Here is a 21,618-nt window from a genome sequence, read left to right as displayed (position 1 = left end):
AAGTTTTTGCCATTTTTGCTTGTGAACTAGTATCCCATTACAGTAGTAAACGTAAAGATCAAAGCGACCTGTGAAAGTTTGATTATCATTTAAGAAGTGACAATGTTCGGGAAACCAAAACCTTCTTTTGTTCTAAATCAGGAGAGATACGTAAACACGTAACTGTGACCATCAACCAGAAACTGTAAATCATCAAACTCCTGGAGAACAGTGAGAATACAAATATTCTGATCACTGAATTTACTACTGGGTCGTCAAACATGTACGAAAAAAAAAATGATTAATGGAAATTAGCCTCTCAGTTGGTAACAACTGAAAAATTGGCTTCCAGATAAACATAAAAAGAAACTGAAACAATGAGATAGCGTATGACACAAAAGGAAAGCCGGTAACTGGGTCAATGGTTATCGAAAAGCAAAGAAATTTGGACAAGAGTTAGGTGATGCAAAAAGTGAATGCAATTTTTCTGATGGTTGGCTCGGAAACTTTAAATTTCGCCAGAAAACTACAATCTAACAACTGATCAGATTTACAATAGCGATGGAACGGGACTACTATGGCGATGATTACCAACATCTGCTCTATGTTGTTGTTGTGGTTTTCAGTCCTGAGACTGGTTTGATGCAGCTCTCCATGCTACTCTATCCTGTGCAAGCTTCTTCATCTCCCAATACTTACTGCAACCTACATCCTTCTGAATCTGCTTAGTGTATTCATCTGTTGGTCTCCCTCTACGATTTTTACCCTCCACGCTGCCCTCCAATGCTAAATTTGTGATCCCCTGATGCCTCAGAACATGTCCTACTAACCGGTCCCTTCTTCTTGTGCCGGCCGAAGTGACCGTGCGGTTAAAGGCGCTGCAGTCTGGAACCGCAGGACCGCTACGGTCGCAGGTTCGAATCCTGCCTCGGGCATGGATGTTTGTGATGTCCTTAGGTTACTTAGGTTTAACTAGTCCTAAGTTCTAGGGGACAGTCTGCTTTCGGCTGCGGTGGGGCGAGGACGTCCGCTGCGCCTCGCCGTGCGCGACCGTGAGCGCTTGCTTGCGTTTACCTTCTCGCGGCGCGAGTTGTATTTGTTCCAAGTTCAGTCCGATTATGGCACACACATGGCGCCACGATACGATCAAAATTTCTTTCCAACCAGATCACGCGCGTCCTCGAGCCTATGAAATAGAACAGTTCATAGGCGACGATCTACGTTTAGATCCGGCGACTGTCGTCGGAATACATTTTTCTATAACGGCGAGCGTGGTTTATGTTAAAATGACCAGTGCAGAGGTCTGCGCGACAGTGGTTTCTAAATACTCGAACTATCTCCGATTCAAACATTCTGACGGGCATATCGGTGCAGTGACGGTGGATCATGCAGACATGGGCCTAAGGACTGTAGGAGTTTTTGAGCTCCCCTTCGAGGTCCCAGAGGAAGTTGTCAAGGACGCCTTCCGACCATATGGCAATGTTATCAGCCACGTTGCAGAAAAGTGGCAAACTTTCTCGACGTATAAGGTCTACAATGGTGTGCGCCAAATTAAACTTGAGCTCAAGAAACATGTGCCGTCCTATTTGAACATCGGTGGCTGTCGTGCAATCATCATGTACGACGGTCAACCGCGTACCTGTTCCGGATGTGGGCAGGAAGGCCATGTTCGATCGAGCTGCTTACAACGTAGAATTACGCAGATACCAGTGGGAGACTCCGTTTCCCCGACGGGGACGACAATCCTGCCCCTCACGTACGCTCAGACGACGATGCGCACCATAGTTGAGAACGAAACGGGCGATCAGACACATCCATCGACGCCAGAAGTACCACGGGAGGAAGAGGAAGGACCCTCGGTGCCAACCCATATGTCGCCCCCTCCACAGCAACAACAGCAGCAACAGTCCCACGGACTCCAGACGCAACATAACATTCAGAACGCGATGGACGTGGACGCGAACATTGTCCCGACCGCGGCTTTCCTAGCGGAAGGTGATACGACGCTGGATTGCCTCCCACATTCGGATACGGATGTCCACGTTCGAAAGCAACGTTCGCCTCGACGACGCAAGCGGCGGCGGCGGACCCCTTCTGACGATTGCCTCCTACACACGGCCGGTCAAGAAGGTGACATCTCATCAGACAGCATGGATGCTGCGCCTGCTGAGGATCTAAGTGGTGTAGACGGTTCACTTGCCCATACTACGAGTGCCCAGTTACTTCTTGCACCACAAACGCGGCAGGTCGCGTCGATGGATGGCGATCCGTCTACCTCTAACAAAGACGACGTACGTGAGAGAGATTTAGGTGCCGATCAGCCACACAGCATCGTGTTGCACCCACTGTGGTCGGACGATGTTGAGGAACTTCCTGAAGAGGGCACGGGTGACAGGGGAGGGGGCGGCATTGGGGATGCCACTACTAGCGTGAACGACTCATAATTTGTAACGGGTTTGGTGGGTCCGGCATCTCTTGCGGTTAGCTTTTATTGCCATGGCGTCTACCCTAGGTGAAGAGGCTAGGCAGCACACCTTTCGCCTTGCAACAACCAATATCACACAAACTGACAATGCTACAACGCATGCTTGATGCGGCGGATATCGACGTGGCCCTCTTACAGGAAGTATGTGTCGCTAGTTTCCCTGACTTCTACGGATATACCGCCCACATCTCCCACGCCTCTTCTACCGATTGTGGTGTGGCTGTTCTGTTACGGGACGGTTTGGCGGCTACGGACGTACTGTACTTACCGAGTGCAAGAGCCATGGCAGTAACAGTCAACGGTGTACGACTCATTAATGTATATGCCCCTTCAGGATCAGGGAGACGGAGAGATCGGGCCCGCTTTTTTTCGGAAGATATTACGCGTCTATTTATGGGCCACATAGACGATATGGTGATCGGAGGAGATTTTAACTGTACATTATCTGATCAGCAGCCACATCACGTCCCGTGTGCGGAATTGGAAATGCTAGTGCGTGACCTCCACCTGCTTGACACGTGGCGCCACATCCATGGCCCAGCTCCTGGTTACACCCATTATACAAGCCATTCATCAAGTCGGTTGGACAGGATTTACGTCACAAGCACCCTTTCGACGGCGACGAGAGGAGCAGAGCTCTGGCCCACTGCATTCACCGACCACACAGCCTATATTTGCACCATTGCCCTCAAACCTGCACGTGTGTGGCGCAGTAGGCCCCCCTGGAAACTGAACGTCGCCCATCTGGACGACCCGGCATGTAAAGGTGCTGTCGAAGAGTCGTGGAACGCGTCCTTACGGCGTCGTGGTCGGTACCGATCGACCCTCAGTTGGTGGATTGAATGTGCGAAGCCTGCTCTTAGACGCACCTTCATGGCTTACGGCCGGGAAGCAGCGGCGTGGAGGAGGAGCACGGAAAACTTTTATTACACCGTCCTACGGGAATGTCTTGCTATGGAGCCCTCACCTGACAGGCAGATCACAGTCAATCACGCGAAAGCGCAGCTCGTCTCCTTAGCACGCCATCATTTACAAGGCGCTGTTATACGGTCGCGTGCTCCAGACACGATACAATCCGAAAGGCCATCTATGCACCACGTGCTCACAGAACGCAGGAGGCGCCGCAGGGCACTGGTAACCGACATGATAACCGACGACGGTCGACATGTGGTAGAACAAGCAGATATAGCAGAAGCCTTCTATGGGCATTACGCTCAACTTTATTCAGCAGTGCTCCCTGATATGGCGACGGTAGACACCGTTTCAGCACATGTCCACGGTACAGTTCCACCAGACATGGTACCGAATTTACTGGGAGAAGTGACAGAAGAGGAAGTGTTCGACGGCATTGGTAAAGGTGCTCCCCATAAATCACCAGGAATCGATGGGTTACCATTAGAGTTCTATCGAGCCTTTACACAACTGTTGCTACCGTGTTTGATTGAAATTTGCCAGGAATTGATGTCCCCGGATATAACATTGCCTGCACCATTCTTGGAAGGTCTGATTGTCCCCATCCATAAGCCGAAGGGACGGACTCATGTCCGCGACTATCGTCCCTTAACGTTATTGAACAGCGACTTCAAGATCTTTTCGAGGCTGCTATCAGAACGTATTCGCGGCACACTATTGCACGTCTTGTCCGGCGATCAGACGTCCTTGGGGGGACCCAACAACATCAGAACTGCGTTATGTCGTTACAGAGATCTCATCTCCCTTGCACGGGTGAGACGTTTGCCGGCAGCCCTCGCGTCTATCGACTTTAGCCAGGCTTTTGACCGTGTGGGCCACACTTTCCTCGCGGCCGTTCTACGGCGCATGGAATACCCCGACCCCTTTATCACAGTGTTGACACGCCTACTACATGGTGCAACTTCTCGAGTTCTTGTCAATGGAAGACTGACGGCACCCATGCCGATCCGCCGATCAGTACGACAGGGATGTCCATTATCAACATTGTTATTTGCATTGGCCTTAGAACCCTTGTTGTGTGGTCTCCGAGACAGGCTCACTGGGATACAGTTCGGCGGCTCCATCTATCGCTGCACCGCATATGCGGATGATTTGATGATCGTCATCCGAGGAGCTGACGATATGGCCGCGGCTTTGGACTGGATTGCAACCTACGGTACAGCTTCTGGTAGCCAAATCAACGTTGACAAGTCCGTCGCCTTGAGCATCGGGATTGGGCTACCGCAGGAACACATTGCCCCCTTACGCTTCAGTGATACTGTACGCTGCTTAGGCTTAGATTTCATGAACGACATGCGACGCGCGACGACGCTCAATTATCGACGCCTTCGTAACCAAATTAGGGCCGGAATTGCAAATCAGCGCTTGCGATCCCTCAACATCGTTCAGCGGGCGTATTATGCCAATGTATACCTTGCGTCCCGCATACCGCATGTCGCCCAAACGCTACCCATTCCGACGCCCTTGGCTCGTAGCATTATGGCAGCGCTGGGATACTTCGTCACCACTGGTATGTTACTGAAGATCAGATACGTATCTCTTACCCTCCCCAAGGAAAAAGGTGGTCTCGGCCTAGTTAACGTCCATGATAGGGCCATTGCCCTCTATGTTAGCTCACATTTAAGTCTGCTGCGCCGTTGTCCTACGAGCCTCACGAGTCTGCTTCTGACGGCGCTACGTCCTGCTTCACTAAGAGCGCCGGTGCCACTACAGGACATCCCAGCGCCCCTCCTTTATATAGGACGTTTCTATTTAGAACAAAGTTATTGCAGTGTCGCGCTCACGACACCACAAATGGCCACAACTCGACGCCTATATCATGACATGCTGCAACGCCGCCCCCTAAATGTGGTCGAACTAAAATATCCTGACGTACGGTGGCGCGTGGTGTGGAAGACTGTACACGATGCCATGCTTGATTCCGATGTTGTTTCTCAATGGTACGTCGTCGTTAATGGGAAGCTCGTGACGCATGAACGTCTCTACAATATCCACATTACAGAATCTCCCAATTGTGTGGGTTGTAATACAGTAGATTCTGACGAGCACCGCCTCAGCTGTGGAGAGGCGGAACCGGTTTGGCACCTAGTGCGGCAGATGCTGGCTTATCTCTCGCGAGTTAGGCCGGAGCATATATCTGCACGCACGTTATTGTTTCCGGATGAGACATTTTACCCCAAGACTCGAACCAACTCTGTCACCTGGATACGTGGACATGCCGTCCATTACCTCTGTCGTGACGGACACAAGGATTTCCTTGACTTCTGGCTCTATTTGCAAGAAAGACATCATGCTATTTCCGGGCATACCAGATATCGACAGTGCTTCGCAAACTACCTATGGAGTGCCTTTCACAGCCCGCCGTGTAGCTGGAATGTTCCAGGCAGTGGCAGATGAGGTCAGAACGAACTGCAAACGACCATATATTGAACAATCTTATCAGTGGGCGCAGTCGCTGGGAAGCCTCACTACGACGTGGTAGCTTTCTTTTCATGCTATTTATGTCTCATATCTTCGATGGCGTCTTCATTCTGTTTTAGTTTTCCAGGCTTGGTTAACTGTGACTGTTCGCACATTGAAAAAAAAAAAAAAGAAAAACGTGGGCAGGAGACCTGCTTTCAAATCCAAATAAATACACAAGAACAAAATAAGAACAAAATGAACAACAAATAAAATTTAATAAAAAAAAGGGACTAATGACCTCAGCAGTTGAGTCCCATAGTGCTCAGAGCCATTTGAATCATTTTTGAACCTTCTTCTTGTCAAGTTGTGCCACAAACTCCTCTTCTCCCCAATTCTAATCAATACCTCCTCGCTGGAAGGTAAAAAAGCGGCTGAATGGCTTAGAAAAAACTAATATAGATTAACAGTTATGCTGATAATGTGCCTGGAAGCTATAGAATAACTCCTTAACTCCTTTTGTAATTGGTAAATCTGGAGAATATCAGGCATTTATGAATGTTGTGTACTGGCCTATTCACTGTGATGCTGTCAAACTGTGAACGATTGCTACACTGTTCCAATACAGTTTTTTTTGTCTTTTTGGTGCCACAAGCCAAAGAAAGCTTCTAAATCCTTTGTCTATCAGAAGACTGCAAGGCCATTCTTGTTTTGGACAACAGTAAAGCAAATCCGACAGTGGCTGAGATAGTTTCCAGTAACGTATTTGCTACATTTCTTCCACCTAACGTTACGTCAGTGATTTGACAAATTTCAAGGGGTAATCCACACTTTTAAATGTTATTGTAACATTTCTTGCACTCAAGGCCTGTTTAACGCGAAGTGTATTCTAACTTACTGTAACGGCACCACTGTTTCAAATGGGAAAAGCTTAGCTTCGGTGCAATATTTCGGAGCGCACAAGTTACAGTCAGGTGTGGGCCTGTTGTCAGTAAATTATGCTACGAGCGGTTGCGAAGCAGAATTGAGGTCACAAGGCCGTAGACCCGCTGAAAAGAGTAAACATAGCGGTTTGCATGGCGCAAGTTACAGGCAGAAGAATCCCACTGGCCAACCTAGGTGTTATGAGTACATGACTCGGCGCGTTAGCAAAAAAGAGGCGCACAGCCGCATATAAATAGACGCCGGTTCAATAACCAGGCATTCAAGTGTAGCAGTTCTCCTGGACGTTGGGGCGTGTCACACCACCGGCTACACGCAGCACCAGATGCGGCGCCAGCATTCCAGTCCACGGCAGGTCGCTGGTTCGACTCTCTGAGGCCAACGCAGGGTCTGCAGCCATCCAGCGGAGGGCCAAGCCATGGCTCGCTACTGCAGGCAGTCTTGTTGGCTCCCAACACCCGCCGGAGGCATCCCGAGGCGAGGGCCGCAGATTCAGATGCCAGATTGCGGGCACTTGTTGTCACCGCGATCTTAGCCATGCTGGCCAGGAAGCACACCTTGGGCCGCCTTGCAGCTCCTGTGGGTGGTGCTGAGAAGGCAGGGATGGAGACCGCCGGCGCAGCCTGACGTCATTACATCTCCGCGGCTGTACATGGCCGACACACACCAGGGTGTTGCACAGGTCACTGAGGCAGCATTCTTCGCCAAGCCATTTCGCAGACAGTGAAGTGGTGTCCTCAGCATTGCGGGATCTGGTGACACAGACCGAGAGGAATGGAGGCAATGTAGCTGGAAATAATAAATCACTTGGGAAACTCGGATGAATTAAATATGGCGCATCCTGGCAGCCCATCCTCACTCAACATACCCTCTACATTACATACAAAAAAGGTTTAATGTACGAGATGCCATCTACGCTATCACACTCTCTTGGATTTCAGTACAAAAAGTTACTATACAACAGTGTTGGAGAAAACTCTGACCAACAACATATCCTGCATTTGATTCAACACCACAGACTGTTGAGGAGGAACAATAGCCCGAATCAGCGTCCGAAGGTCTGCATTTTGTAAGAAGTGAAACCAATGCAAGAATCTGGAAGACAGTGATTCAGAAGAGGAAAGGGAAGGAAAGGAAAAAATCCGTTGGGAGCAGCCGCATGGTCTCCAAAGAAATTCATCACTTTTACTGAGAGTAATGATAATTCTGATGCCTCTGAACTTATTATTTTCCATATAATCAGAAATAACTTTCATGCCAAGTGACAACGATTTCGAAAACAAAAGCATATAGAAGATTTTTTAATGTCAAAGTAAAATACTGTGCACTACATTAATGTAAATGGAACCTGGTAATCAAGGAAGGCAACATTCGATTACGATTGTGAACGGGGCAGTAATCAGTTACTGTTGGTTCCCTTTTGCAATTACACACATTTATTTTAAAATGTTAATTCCAGACTCAGCAAAAACTAAAGGTATCGTATGTTATTAGTGAAGGAGTAAACAACTGTGCAATTAATAGTGCTTCCAGTGCTTTACAATTTACCAAACGAGCATTGAAAAAGACACAGCAAGTAATGTTTTAAAAACAAGCCAATGTGATCCCAATTAGAATTTTAAGGCAAGTAACCACAGTCATGGCTGAAGGCCTTTAACACCAAGAACGGCAATTAGTAAAAAGAATAGCATACTGTAAAACAGCAATGCAATAGCAAGGTTAATTTAAAAAGACAGCCAACTAATCACCAAACGGGTGAGACAAAAATAACGGTAATCTTGGTAGCACAAACATTTAAACGTACTGTAACGCCAAGAATGGCAATTATATAAAAAATTTAAAAAACATACAGTAAAACAGCAAATACAATAATAAAACACAAGGGCCAGCCACAGACGGTGCACCAGGAATCGACTTATGAGTAGGTCTCGCAAAAAAAAGAGAACTCTTTCGCGATGTTCAATAAACCAAATGCAAAGATGTAAAAATACGCCAAAGCTGGAACTGGCGATCTGTACTCCACCCGCAGAATACTGTGCTAAGAGCACCCGGAAAGAGAAAGGAATCACTACCACCAGGGTAGAAGAATCGCCAACCAACTTACATTCAATAAAGCTGTCAAAACTGCACGCCTCACCGGAGAGAGGCGGCAAAGCGAGGAAACGTACACTGCTGTCACATACACTAACCCCCAGGGCAGGTAATTGGGGCGTTAGCGGCCACGAGGCAGGACAAATACCGCTGGTTGAACTTAACAAATAGTAACTAACTGAACGCAATAAATAGGAATTAAGAGTCGGGGAAAGCTAGTCAGATCCGCCTTCCCCAAGCTCTCCACTCACTGCTCTTCGCCTCAGCAACACTATGAGCAGCAACACGAACCTAAGTCACTGAAGAATAGCAAGGTCTCACAATGGTGGAGGTTTCTCTACTTGAATCCAAATGCACTCAAAACTTACAGGATCCTATTTACTACGAGGTTGTGCACCCTCGTGACCAGAGGCCTTCGATCCAGCAGTCCATGTGCTCCGCCAGCGGTCTCGGCATGTTCGCGCACTACGCGGACCTGGCTCCACCTGAGTCCCCAACCGAACTGCACACTGACACGACCCGGAAGAACAATGATGTCACCCCAAAAATAGGGCCACAGCTACTGTATATTGATAACCGCCACTGTTGCCACTAGCGGACAGGCAACGCTTGCGAAACCAAGTGGCGCCAGTCAAAACGAGAAGATGATAAGCAACCACAACCATGTCAACTAAATGATAAGTTCTGGCCTCTATCAGAGCACAAAAAAATGGTTCAAATGGCTCTGAGCACTATGGGACTTATCATCTGAGGTCATCAGTCTCCTAGAACTTAGAACTACTTAAACCTAACCAACCTAAGTGTGGTGTCACCGCCAGACACCACATTTGCTAGGTGGTAGCCTTTAAATCGGCCGCGGTCCGTTAGTATACGTCGGACCGGCGTGTCGCCACTATCAGTGATTGCAGACCGAGCGCCGCCACACGGCAGGTCTAGAGAGACTTCCTAGCACTCGCCCCAGTTGTACAACCCACTTTGCTAGCGATGGTTCACTGACAAAATACGCTCTCATTTGCCGAGACGATAGTTAGCACAGCCTTCAGCTACGTCATTAGCTACGACCTGGCAAGGCGCCATTACCAGTTACTGTTGATACTGAATCATGTACCGTCAAGAGCGACGTTCACCATTAATGGATTAAAGTTAAGTATTCCACCAGCTACGTCCGTTTTTTCTAAATTCTAATTTCCTTGTCCTGTTCCAGACCTCACGCCAGCCTGCATGAGCTAAAACGCGTGCCTTTCGGCTTCCTCTAGTAACACAGTGTTGGTTCTCCTGCCAACCACAAAATTGGCGACGAGGCAATACCGCGTTCTTAACTAAACTGCCCTGATTTACTTGTGTTATGGCTTCGCCACCATCTCCAGATGTACTGTCCGAATTTTATCGCTTACAGAATCAGCAGACGCAGGCCTTACTGGATGCCCTTGGACAGCTCGTCCAGGGTCAACGTGCAATGCAAAACGACACGGCAGCCACCGCTCCACCGCTAACGCAGCCACAACATGCAGTTGCACCAACTTTTCGTCCTTTTGATGCTGCACTGGAAAGCTGGACGGAGTGCTCACGCCAATATGGATTCCATCTCGACGCCTACAGAATTCAAGGTAACGAGCAGCAGCCTTTTTTGTTGTCCTCAGTAGGAGTGAACACATACTGTGTGATAGTCAAATTATTTCCCCGACGCGATGTAGCAACTCTGTCCTACGACGAAATTTTGTCTGCATTAGATGCATATTTCAAAGAATCAGTCAATGTAGTTGCCAAACGGTATACCTTCTTTCGTACAAAACGTATGGCAGGTCACACTATTCGGGAGTGGGTTGCAACCTTGCAAGGCCTTACTAGGGATTGTGCTTTTGAGTGTCAATGTGGACTCCCTTATTCAGATACCATGGTACGTGATTGCACAGAACGTTTCTGATGTTCGTATAAGGGAACAGATTTTGAAACTAGTCAATTCCTCCCTTCAACAGGTGATGGACATATTGGATCGGCAGGACACAGTTGACTTTGCTCAGGAATCATTTGAAACTTCACCACCCGTGTGTCACGTTAACTGGCCCGCCGGGCAAGCTGCATGGAACAGTAAACATCCCTAGCGCCTGGCCGCGCCGCTGCCGTCAGGCTCTCAGCCACAATGTACCGCGCCGGCAAGCACATGCAGTGCTAAAATAATGCCCACTGTGTGCTACTAGACATTCGCATGAGAATTGCCCGTCCCGCCAAGTTATTTACTTTTACTGTAATAAAAAAGGACATGTTCAAAGTGTTTTACAGAAAAGCTCAGATCGGAAACTCAAAATCATTCCAGGCCCTTTGCTTTGCGCCGGAATCGGAATCGAACCAAGGATACTCAGGCTCGTGAAACTTCGCCCATGGAAATTCATATAGTTCATTCCACTCCGCCCAGTGCCACTCTCTCTAACAGTGACTGTGTTCGTCTCACAAATAATGTGCATCGACATCGCGGAACTCCCGTCAAGTCCCAAGTGATTTTGTACCAGTGTCAGTTCACGTTGCACGAGACAGTCGCTCTTGTCGTTAGCAGGGCAATAAACTTTTTGTGGACTTGGACATTAACGGCAAAGTGATACAATTCCAGCTCGATACTGGGGCGGCAGTTTCACTGATCAATCAAGACACTTACAAACTGCTGGGCACACCTCCGTTGTGTGCCGCAAATGTTATGTTAACTAGCTATTCAGGTCAAGTAATCCCTGTGTTAGGACAGTGCAGCCTTCTTGCAACATACAAGGGACAAACAAAACTTGTGTCATTTTACGTCCTTCGTTCTTCTTCTGCAGTGAACTTGTTTGGTTTCAATTTATTTCAGTTGTTTAACTTGTCTATAGTAAATCAGTCCTATCAGTGAACCAGACTGTGCCTTCTGACAGTGTTTCTCGTCTATGTGAAGAATTTGCAGACAATTTTGCACCGGGCCTCGGTTGCGGTAAGAACTATAAAGCACATTTGGAACTGAAAGTAAACGCGCAACCGAAATTTTTCAGAGCTCGCAATGTTCCCCACGCATTGCGTGATGAGATCGCAAAAACATTACACGATTTGGAATCACAAGGTGTAATTGAATGTGTGCAGGCATCTCTCTGGGGCATCACCCTTAGTAATTTTGCCAAAACCTTCTGGAAAATTGAGTCTTTGAGTGGACTTCAAGGCAACAGAATCCACAACTAGTGATTGCAACTTTTCCTTTACCCCGCCCGGAAGATCTTTTTAACAAACTGTGCCCGGATAAATATTTTTCGAAGTTGGACTTAGCAGATGCGTACTTGCAAATACCGGTGGACGAAGAATCCCAGCGCGTTTTGGTAGTTAACACGCATCTCGGTTTGTATCGATTCAAACGACTGCCATTCGGGTGTGCATCCGCCCCTGCATTGCTTCAGCAATATCTGCAAACTGTTTGTGCGTCGCTTCCCACTGCAGCAATCTATCTGGACGATATTGTGATCTCCGGAAAGACGGAAGAAGAACACTTAGCCAATCTCAGAACATTATTTCAGGTCTTGCGACAAAATGGTCTTCGCTTGCGGAAGGACAAATGTGTGTTTTTTGTTCGTGACTTGCCCTACCTGGGACATGTACTCAATGCCCAAGGCATACATCCCAGTCCCAAGCACCTCCATGCCATACAAGACTTGCCTTCGCCGCAGAATTTGAAGCAGCTACAGAGTGTGCTGGGAAAAATTAACTATTATCACAGATATGTTCCACATGCCTCTTCCACTTCAGCTCCGCTTCATCGCTTACGCCGTAAAGGTGTTCCGTTCGTCTGGGCGACGGAATGCGAACGCGCCTTTCGCCAGTTGAAATCGGCGTTGCTTTCCAATACTTGCCTTACGCCATTCGATCCCCGGAAGCCCCTTTTGTTGATGGTGGATGCATCGGATTTCGGGATCGGTGCTGTGCTTGCGCACGAATATGGTTCGCAAGATCGCCCTATTGCCTTTGCGTCCAAATTGCTCTCTTCTGCGCGAAGAAATTATTCACAGATCGAGAAAGAAGCATTGGCTCTCGTATTTGGTGTTACAAAGTTTCATGATTTCTTGTATGGTTGTCACTTTACCATCATCACAGACCACAAACCTTTGACATCGCTTTTTCATCCGACCAAGCTTGTACCTCCACGTACAGCGCAGAAATTCATTCGCTGGTATATTTTCCTCTCGCAGTACCGCTACGATATCTTGTATCGGTCCACTGCTAAGCACGGAAACGCCGATGCGTTGTCCCGTTTGCCTGTTGCTGAGGATAGAGCATTCGATTCCTCCGAACTTGCTTGCATGTTCATTGATTCGGAAACCGATGACGTGGTCGAATCGTTTCCGATCGATTTTCGTCGTGTAGCTACAGCCACAGCTGCCGATCCTGTCCTTGCTACCGTTCTGCGTTTTGTTGCTACGCAATGGCCCTTGCCAAAGTCACGGATCGGGGACTCGTTGGTTCGCCGATTTTTTGCTCACAAGGAGCGACTTTTTGTTCGACGTGGTGTTTTGCTGTTCGTTCTCATAATGATCAGTCCAGGGTCGTGGTCCCACATTCGTTACAGTTCTCTGTCTTACAGCTTCTCCACCAAGGACATTGAGGTATAGTGAGAAAGAAACAACTTGCTCGTCAGCACTGTACTTGGTTCGGAATCGATGCCGCGATTACGAATATGTGCTCTTCTTGCATGGTGTGTGCCGAACAACAGTCAGCCCTACCGCGGAAATTCTTTGCATGGCTAAAAGCCACTTCCCCTTGGCAACGCTTGCACATCGATTTTGCTGGTCCATTCTGGAATGATCGATGGTTGGTTGTGGTAGATTCATTCAGTAATTTTCCTTTTGTTGTCCGGATGTCTTCCACGACGTCATCTGCCACCATCCAAGCGTTATCTGCTATCTTTTGCATTGAAGGTCTTCCACAGACTATTGTTTCCGACAATGGCCCACAATTCATGTCCGCAGAATTTCAGTCATTCTGCAAGGCCAATGGTATTCAACATCTGACGTCCGTGCCGTCACAGTCAAACGGTGTCGCCGAATGATTGGTCAAGACTTTCAAGTCACATATGTTGAACTTAAAAGAGTCGCATTCTCGGGAGGACGTGTTATTGCTCTTTTTGTCCTCATATCGCTCTCAGCCCCGAGATGGTCGCTCGCCAGCTGAATTGCTCCACGGTCGTCATCGTCGAACCTTGATGTCTTTGCTACATCCGCCGCATCAGGTTCCTGTGCAGCGGCAGACTCCTGCTTTTGCTCCAGGCGACGTTGTCTACTATCTCCACTATCGCGGTTCACGGCGTTGGCTCGAAGCCGCATTCTTCGCTGCCTCGGACGCGCTATGTATCTGGTTTTGGGGGCCTCTGGTGAGGTGCGCCGGCGTCTCAACCAGCTGCGCCTCTGTCGTCGCGTGGGATCTGCCACTCGCTGTCTGCTTTCAGCGACGGTGCCGTCCGGTCAGCGCCCTGGGGACCCATCTACTGGCTCGCCTGAGCCCCAGGTGTTACCGACGCTGCCTTCCATTTTGCCCCATGGCGACGCGCCGCCGCGACCGCCGCCGCCGCCTGTTCTCCCGCCGGCGCCGCCCGCAGTGGACACGTCGCTGCAACCGTCGGGCGCCTCCCTGGGTCACGCGCTGCCGATCGTTTCCCGTGAGCAGTTGTCCTCCGACATGGAACACTTGCCCGCTCCGGACCATATGTCGTCTTTGCCCGTCGGGTGCCCCGGCCCGATGGAGGTCGACCCTTCGGCCCCTCCTGTCTCTCTGCGGGCGCATACACCGCATGTTGGCGTGCACCCTGGAGCAGGTTTTCAGGCGTTTCCTAGCTCCCCGCGGTCCAAATGGCAGGGTGCGGGTGGCACAGCTTCGCCTGTTGTTAGACTCCCCACCTCGTCACATACGTCAACATGGGGTGCTCCCCACAGCGGGCGGAAGCCCTATGCCACAACCGTACGCCGATTTGCGGGGGAGGAATGTGATGTCACCGACAGACGCCACACTTGCTAGGTGGTAGCCTTTAAATCGGCCGCGGTCCCTTAGTATACGTCGGATCCGCGTGTCGCCACTATCGGTGATTGCAGACCGAGCGCCGCCACACGGCAGGTCTAGAGAGACTTCCTAGCACTCGCCCCAGTTGTATAACCGACTTTGCTAGCGATGGTTCACTGACAAAATACGCTCTCATTTGCCGAGACGATAGTTAGCATAGCCTTCAGCTACGTCATTTGCTACGACCTAGCAAGGCGCCATTACCAGTTACTATTGATACTGAATCATGTACCGTCGAGCGACATTCACCATTAATGGATTAAAGTTAAGTATTCCACCAGCTACGTCCGTTTTTTCTAAATTCTAATTTCCTTGTCCTGTTCCAGACCTCACGCCAACCTGCGTGAGTTAAAACGCGTGAAACGTCCCCTTAGAAAAATTATATATGACTGTGCTGAAACTGACACACAATATTTTAGTGCAACGCAATCTGACTTTCAAAAATCCCTACAAAAGAATGGCCCTGACTAACATTAACCTATACCTTACACAAATCACTTACCTCACAAAAATCTTCGTTACTCTAACTACTGCAATACAGCGAGCGCCACTACTGCCAGCTAAATAAAAGATTCAAACTACGGAAGGCACTAATTACTGATACGCATAGTTAGCAAATGAAAGATTTTAATTGAGAACAAACAATGTATTTACCTTAATAGTGTTGAAAAATCATAATATACATAGCAATTCATGACATCCAGTCTTACAAATTTCAAAACTCCGCCATTTCTCTCCCCACATCCACCACTGCTGGCGGCTCACCTCCAACTGCACCACGCTACGCGCTGTTAACATCCAGCTGCCCAACACTACAATGGCAGACAACAATGCAAACTAGCCACATACTGCACACAGCACAGCCAGTGATTTTCATACAGAGCGCTACGTGGCGTTACCAATATAAAAACCCTAAACAGCCTACTTACATAGCCCCCATGCTCCCCACAAAAAAATTTTACAAACTGTTTTGGGCAGTGGCCAATACAGATTTGAAAAAAATTTTCATAATGGCAGTATGTAAGATATCAAATGCACACACTTATTAATATAATGTTGGTCAAAAGCTAAAATTTTCTCACAGTCCATAATGACAGTCCTGATCATTCATCACAGTAAAACTGTCGTTTCTTTTCTCAAAATCTGAGCAGTAATAGAAAATGCACATGGAAGTAGTGGATTTCCATGCAGTCTTGAACAAGTAGTGTTGTCGTTCCAACGGAAAGACAGTGCTGACTCTTGACATGCAGACAGGTAATGGGCCACAACAGAGCAAACCCACAGCATAGTCAGTCCAAGTTCAAGAATATTGGTAGGTAGGTCATCACAGAGCAGACCCACTGTAGTCCTGGTACAGAGTATGGTATTGGTGGGCCACCAGAGGTGCAGACCCACTGCAGTCCTTGTAGAAATAATGGTATTGGTGGGTCATCAAAGGTGCAGACCCATTACAGTCCTTGTAGAAATAATGGTATTGGTGGGTCATCAAAGGTACAGACCCACTGTAGTCCTTGTAGAGACGGCCAGCAGCCATCTGTTGCGACTGTGCAGGTGCACAATCACCATTGAAGAGTCTTGCAGAGAATGCAGCAAGTCCATAAACGCCCACTGGTGCACTCACAAAGTTTCTGGAATTGTCCTTAGAAGTCTTGCAGACAATATAGCAAGTCCATAAACCACCACTTGTACACTCACAAAGTTTTTGGAATTGTCCTTAGAACCAGCAATGCTGTTAATCAGTCCCTTGCTGACTTATTAACACATCTCCAAACACTAACAGTCCCAACTTCTCACATATTTTGCATATACTATGACCATCAGAAATTTGATGAGCTGGTGTCAGTTACAATTTTATAACATGGGAATACAATAACAAAGGTACAAAATACATTATTAAAGAATGTAACAATACAGATAAATTTGTAGTAATATGGACTTTACAAAAGAATAACATACATCAGTGTTACAGGAATTATGACATAAGTAAATACATAAAAGATCAGAATAACTTTTGAAACAATAACTTCACACATGAGCATTAAAACAAAACAGAATAAATAATGCAGAAATATCTTTACAAAGAAAATAACATATTATTAATGCCAATTATATTTGAGGATAACAGTATTCCTCATCATAGTGAATGTAGCTTAGTACTAGAAAAATTCTGCAACATAAATCTTATTAACTAAACACATTAAGACAGGAAAAACACAAATTCACATAGTGTAACATTTGGTACTGCAGTCCAATCCAAAACTTCATTCCATAGATCTTTCGTCTTATTTCAACATTTGTTTCCACCAAAAAAATTCTATCCAAGCATGCTTTCTGTATTTATATGTTCACACATTTATTACCTCATTATTTATTTTCCATTATCTTACCTCATCATTTATTTCCATGAAAATCCTACCTATACCTGCTTTCTGTACTTTTTTTGTATAACTTCTCAATGCATTTCTTCCAATTCATTGCAACTCATTCTCTTATATAGTCTACCCCCTCTTAAGCTAACTTAAATCTACTGAGCTCAGATGCTAAACTAAGGGACGGGGCAATGCAGCAGCACAAAACAATTAACACAAACAGCAAGCACAAAAAAATGCAAATTGGCAAAGCAGGCAGCAATATTACAACTAATATAAGGCAATGAGCAGCAAACAAGAAAAATAAATCAGTAGTAAAACTGGCTTAACAGAGTAACGTAAAGTGAAATTTAGTAGCACTATGCCTGGCAAACAGCAGCAGCAAATGCAATAACTTATATCTAAACATGACATAGCTCAAGCAGAAAAAATATTACAGTAAAAATGGCCATGTTTAATACCTATGTCACATCTTAGCACTAGAGTGATGCATCACAAAAACTTACTTTGCAAGAAAGTTACCAAGTCATTAAAAAAATTATTTATGCAATTTGTGTGAAGGGAAATGTCTATTTGTGCTCTCTTTTCTAAGAAAGTACATCATAAATATTCTTTACTTGGTCTGTAGACAGAAAATAGTGATATTAGTCCATCTATAAATTTTATAGTAACCAATGCTGCAGTGCAGCTAGAAACTAGATATTAAAGAAAATGAGCAAACATGTACAAAGGAAGGCATGAAACATCATTCATTAGCCATATGGCATTTCATAAGGTAGTAAAAAAATCTCTCAACTAGAAAGACAGTAGTCATAATCAGGTGTATAGACATAAAAATATTTTTTGTCATTTCATTAGGCATTTCAGTAAATATCATAAATTAAGAGCTCCACAGTGTTATCATATGTTTTCAAGTTTGAGCGTGTCGTATTTGCGATGCTTTCTACAAAGGAATGTCAATAGCGAGGATAATGGCACCCTTTTTTTTTAACCTGTGCCTCTGAAAGGCACACACTAATGGCTTTTTTCCAAGCGACTGTCACGCAGCTGGGTGCCCACGACTCATTATGTGAATGTGGTCACTTAACTTTCTTACTGAAATATTTACGACACCAGTTTGCATTACAGTGACAGTCTCATATAAAAAATTTCACAGGTCGAGAATTTGCGTTGCAAATATGTAGAAACAAAATCCTATGAATATAACAGTGTTCAAAAAGTTTTCATCGGCATTGTGATACATTCATGCATTCACACACTTCATAACTCTTAAAGTACGATTCTTAGTTCCAACATCCTATTTCACAAATCAAAGTCCCTAACCACTACTCATTATTCATATACGTATTTGTCGACACTTCTTCAATATTTCATCATAATAAATACGTAGCATAATCAAATTCCTCATATATGGTAGCATCATCTTATTGATCATAAACATACCTCAACAGCGTAATACACATCGTCGTTGTAAAAATATCATAACAACTCAGTCAAATCTCAAAAACGTCGTAGCTTTCTGCAATAATGTCAAAACCTAAAAAAATTCTCTGCTCATTTCAATAGTGTCATCTACCTCAAACGTACTTTAAAATCATGCTCCCTTTCCAAATACATCATTCAAAGCTCTCATAGTATCACAATGGTTCCGAAAAAATATGAACAGTTCACAAAGTACAGACAAAATACAATTTCATAAGTGTGAAGTTATCCAACTGTGTAATTACGTAAACATCTGTCACTGATGTAGTAAAATAAATGTTTGTCTCTCCCAGTTAAATGATCAGATAGCTGTGTAATTTATGTGTTAGAGAAATATGGTACTGATGTGTAAAGTTGTATAAGCAAATACCATATTAGCTAGGGCTCCTTGTGCTTGCCAAACACATGGTACACAAAGTAAGCGTGTACCCCCCTGAGGATTAATGTAATTATACCCCCAGGTGTTACAGATTACAGCAATGGAATGAAATGTATCACGGAAAACCTTTGAATCACTGTACTTCAAATATCTTTAAAAATAAATGATTTAAGTACAAAATTAATCACTCAAATACGTGTACTGTAGCGCTAAACTGTGCGTCTTGTTGTAAGATAATCTCTGTGGAAGTGTCGTAGTTCTCGTCCTCCGAAAGCTAAGTTCTGCAGAAGCCAATGTACTTACCTCATGATAAACAAAAGTGAAATGCTTTGCGTATAGATATCTTAGTACGCTTATTGCCATGATAAAGAAAGTACTGTGCTGTAACGTATTGTTGTGCTACGGAAAAGGCAGTCTCATTGTAGCTATACCACAAAAGTTACTACTAAAACATGTTTTACTTTCCAGAATAATACAGAAAAACTGTGCAGATATAAAACAGAAACACTGCAAAAGCAACATTGTAAATTGTCACTCATTAGTAGCGTCGTGATAAAATCGTGTAGCTGTCACATAAACTAACCACTGTGTCATCTGGTATCTCACTGAAAGTACTTTAAATCCAGAATGTATTTTCAAGTAAACCAAAATGTTGCGTTAAAATCTCATTAGCAGTACCAGTAAATGTTCTAAGTATGTAAGTCTTATAGTCGTTACGTAATCGTGCAACTAACAAGCAAGAATGTACACACACAATAACACTGAGACGTCTGTTCACTATAACAATGCATTCGTAATTTCTGGTTAAATAAGTTCTCTTGGTTCTTGATTGGATATTTAACTTCAAACATTGTTGCATTGTAACAGTTTTTATGTCTGACAATGCATATTAGAACTGTGAAGTGAAAAGTTTTATGGCAAAGACAAAGTTAAAAATCAGATTATCTCTTAATAAACGGTTTTACATGTGAAATGTGGTGTAAACCTTTACTCTTCCTAGTACGCAGTGTTTTCAACTTCGACGCAATTATCATGTGGTATACGTCGGTAAAGAATACTGGAATATTTCTCAAGGTTAGCGTCTATGTAATTTTTCCCTGAGCCAGCCGGCGCACGTGACTGCCTGCGGTGCGAGTCATTGTCTGTCTCTTTGTTGGCGTGCGTCGTTATTAGGATTAGGAGACCTAACTTCTACAAATTCACCTTGTCGAGAGTGCCCTGCTCTGTTTGAATCCCGCCAGTTCTGATGGAATTCAGGTCTGTCGTTTTGTCGGTAGTTTACATAGTTTCTTGTTTGTCGGTCATGTAGTGGAGAATTTCTCCCGGAATGGTAACTGTGCGCTGGACCGTTGCGTCTGAAGTTACTCTGTCTCCCTTGATAATAATTATTTTGGTTCCCATATTGTCTGTTTCTCTGTTTCTCTGATTGTCTCTGTGATGGTCACTACCGCGGAGAGGCGATCTTTCCCTGTAATTATGACTACTCTGCCAACGGTTGTCATACGGGTGGTGTCTGTTTTGGTCACGATTTTTGTTGTGAGAATAGCCTTGTCGTGTCCAGTTATTATTTCTTTCATCGCGGAATTGCGACAGATGTGACCTGTAATTGTTGTGTTACTGTTTTCGCGTTCCGCGATTGTCAGTGTCAGTTTCTAATTCTTGTAAGAGTCCCTGAAAAGCTTCAATGTCGTCTTTGCAACGCCCTGCCAAAATAATATTTCTTAAATGTTCAGGCAATTTCATTAAGCAAATGCGGATGAGTTCTGAAGGGCTGTATGGGTTTGACAGGTACTGATACCTGTGAAACATGCCTTCAAAATATTTCACAAGACTGGAAAATTCAGATTGTTCGAAATGTTTCATCATTATGATGCTATATTTTACTCGGTCTTGTGTAGCTTGAGACCAATATGCTGAGAGGAAGGCATGGTAAAATTCTCCTTCACTGTGACAATCGTGAATGACCGATCGCATTCTTACAGCTGGTTCATTCTCTAAATAGCCACACATAAATTCTAACCTGTGCTCTAATGACCAGTTGGGAGGAAAACAATGAGAGAATTGATGAAGCCACTCCTGTGGATGAATGTCGATGCCGGAATTCTTAAATGTTTTGAATTTACATGTAGTAATAAACAGCTTATAGTCAAAATCATCATGTCGGCGAGTCGCATATCGGTCATTGTTACGTCGTTTCGGCGGTTTCATTTCAAAATTCGGTGCACCTTGCCAATTTCTTTCATAATTTCCGAAACGCGCTGCGTTATTATTTTGTGGCTGTTCCGAATTTCTATGTCTCTCTTCCCGTATTGGGGCGCGAGTGTCCTTTGAAATACGTAATTCTTGTATTACCTGTGTCAGCTGATCTTGTACTTCCCGGATTTCTCTTTGGTGTTGCCTATTAATTTGATTCTGATTTTGTTTGAATTTCCTAATTTGTTCGCACTCTTCTGTGTCATTAAAGA

Source organism: Schistocerca piceifrons, chromosome 4 (genome assembly GCF_021461385.2).
Source record: "Schistocerca piceifrons isolate TAMUIC-IGC-003096 chromosome 4, iqSchPice1.1, whole genome shotgun sequence".
NCBI lineage: Eukaryota > Metazoa > Arthropoda > Insecta > Orthoptera > Acrididae > Schistocerca > Schistocerca piceifrons.
Note: the sequence above shows the minus strand (reverse complement) of the source record.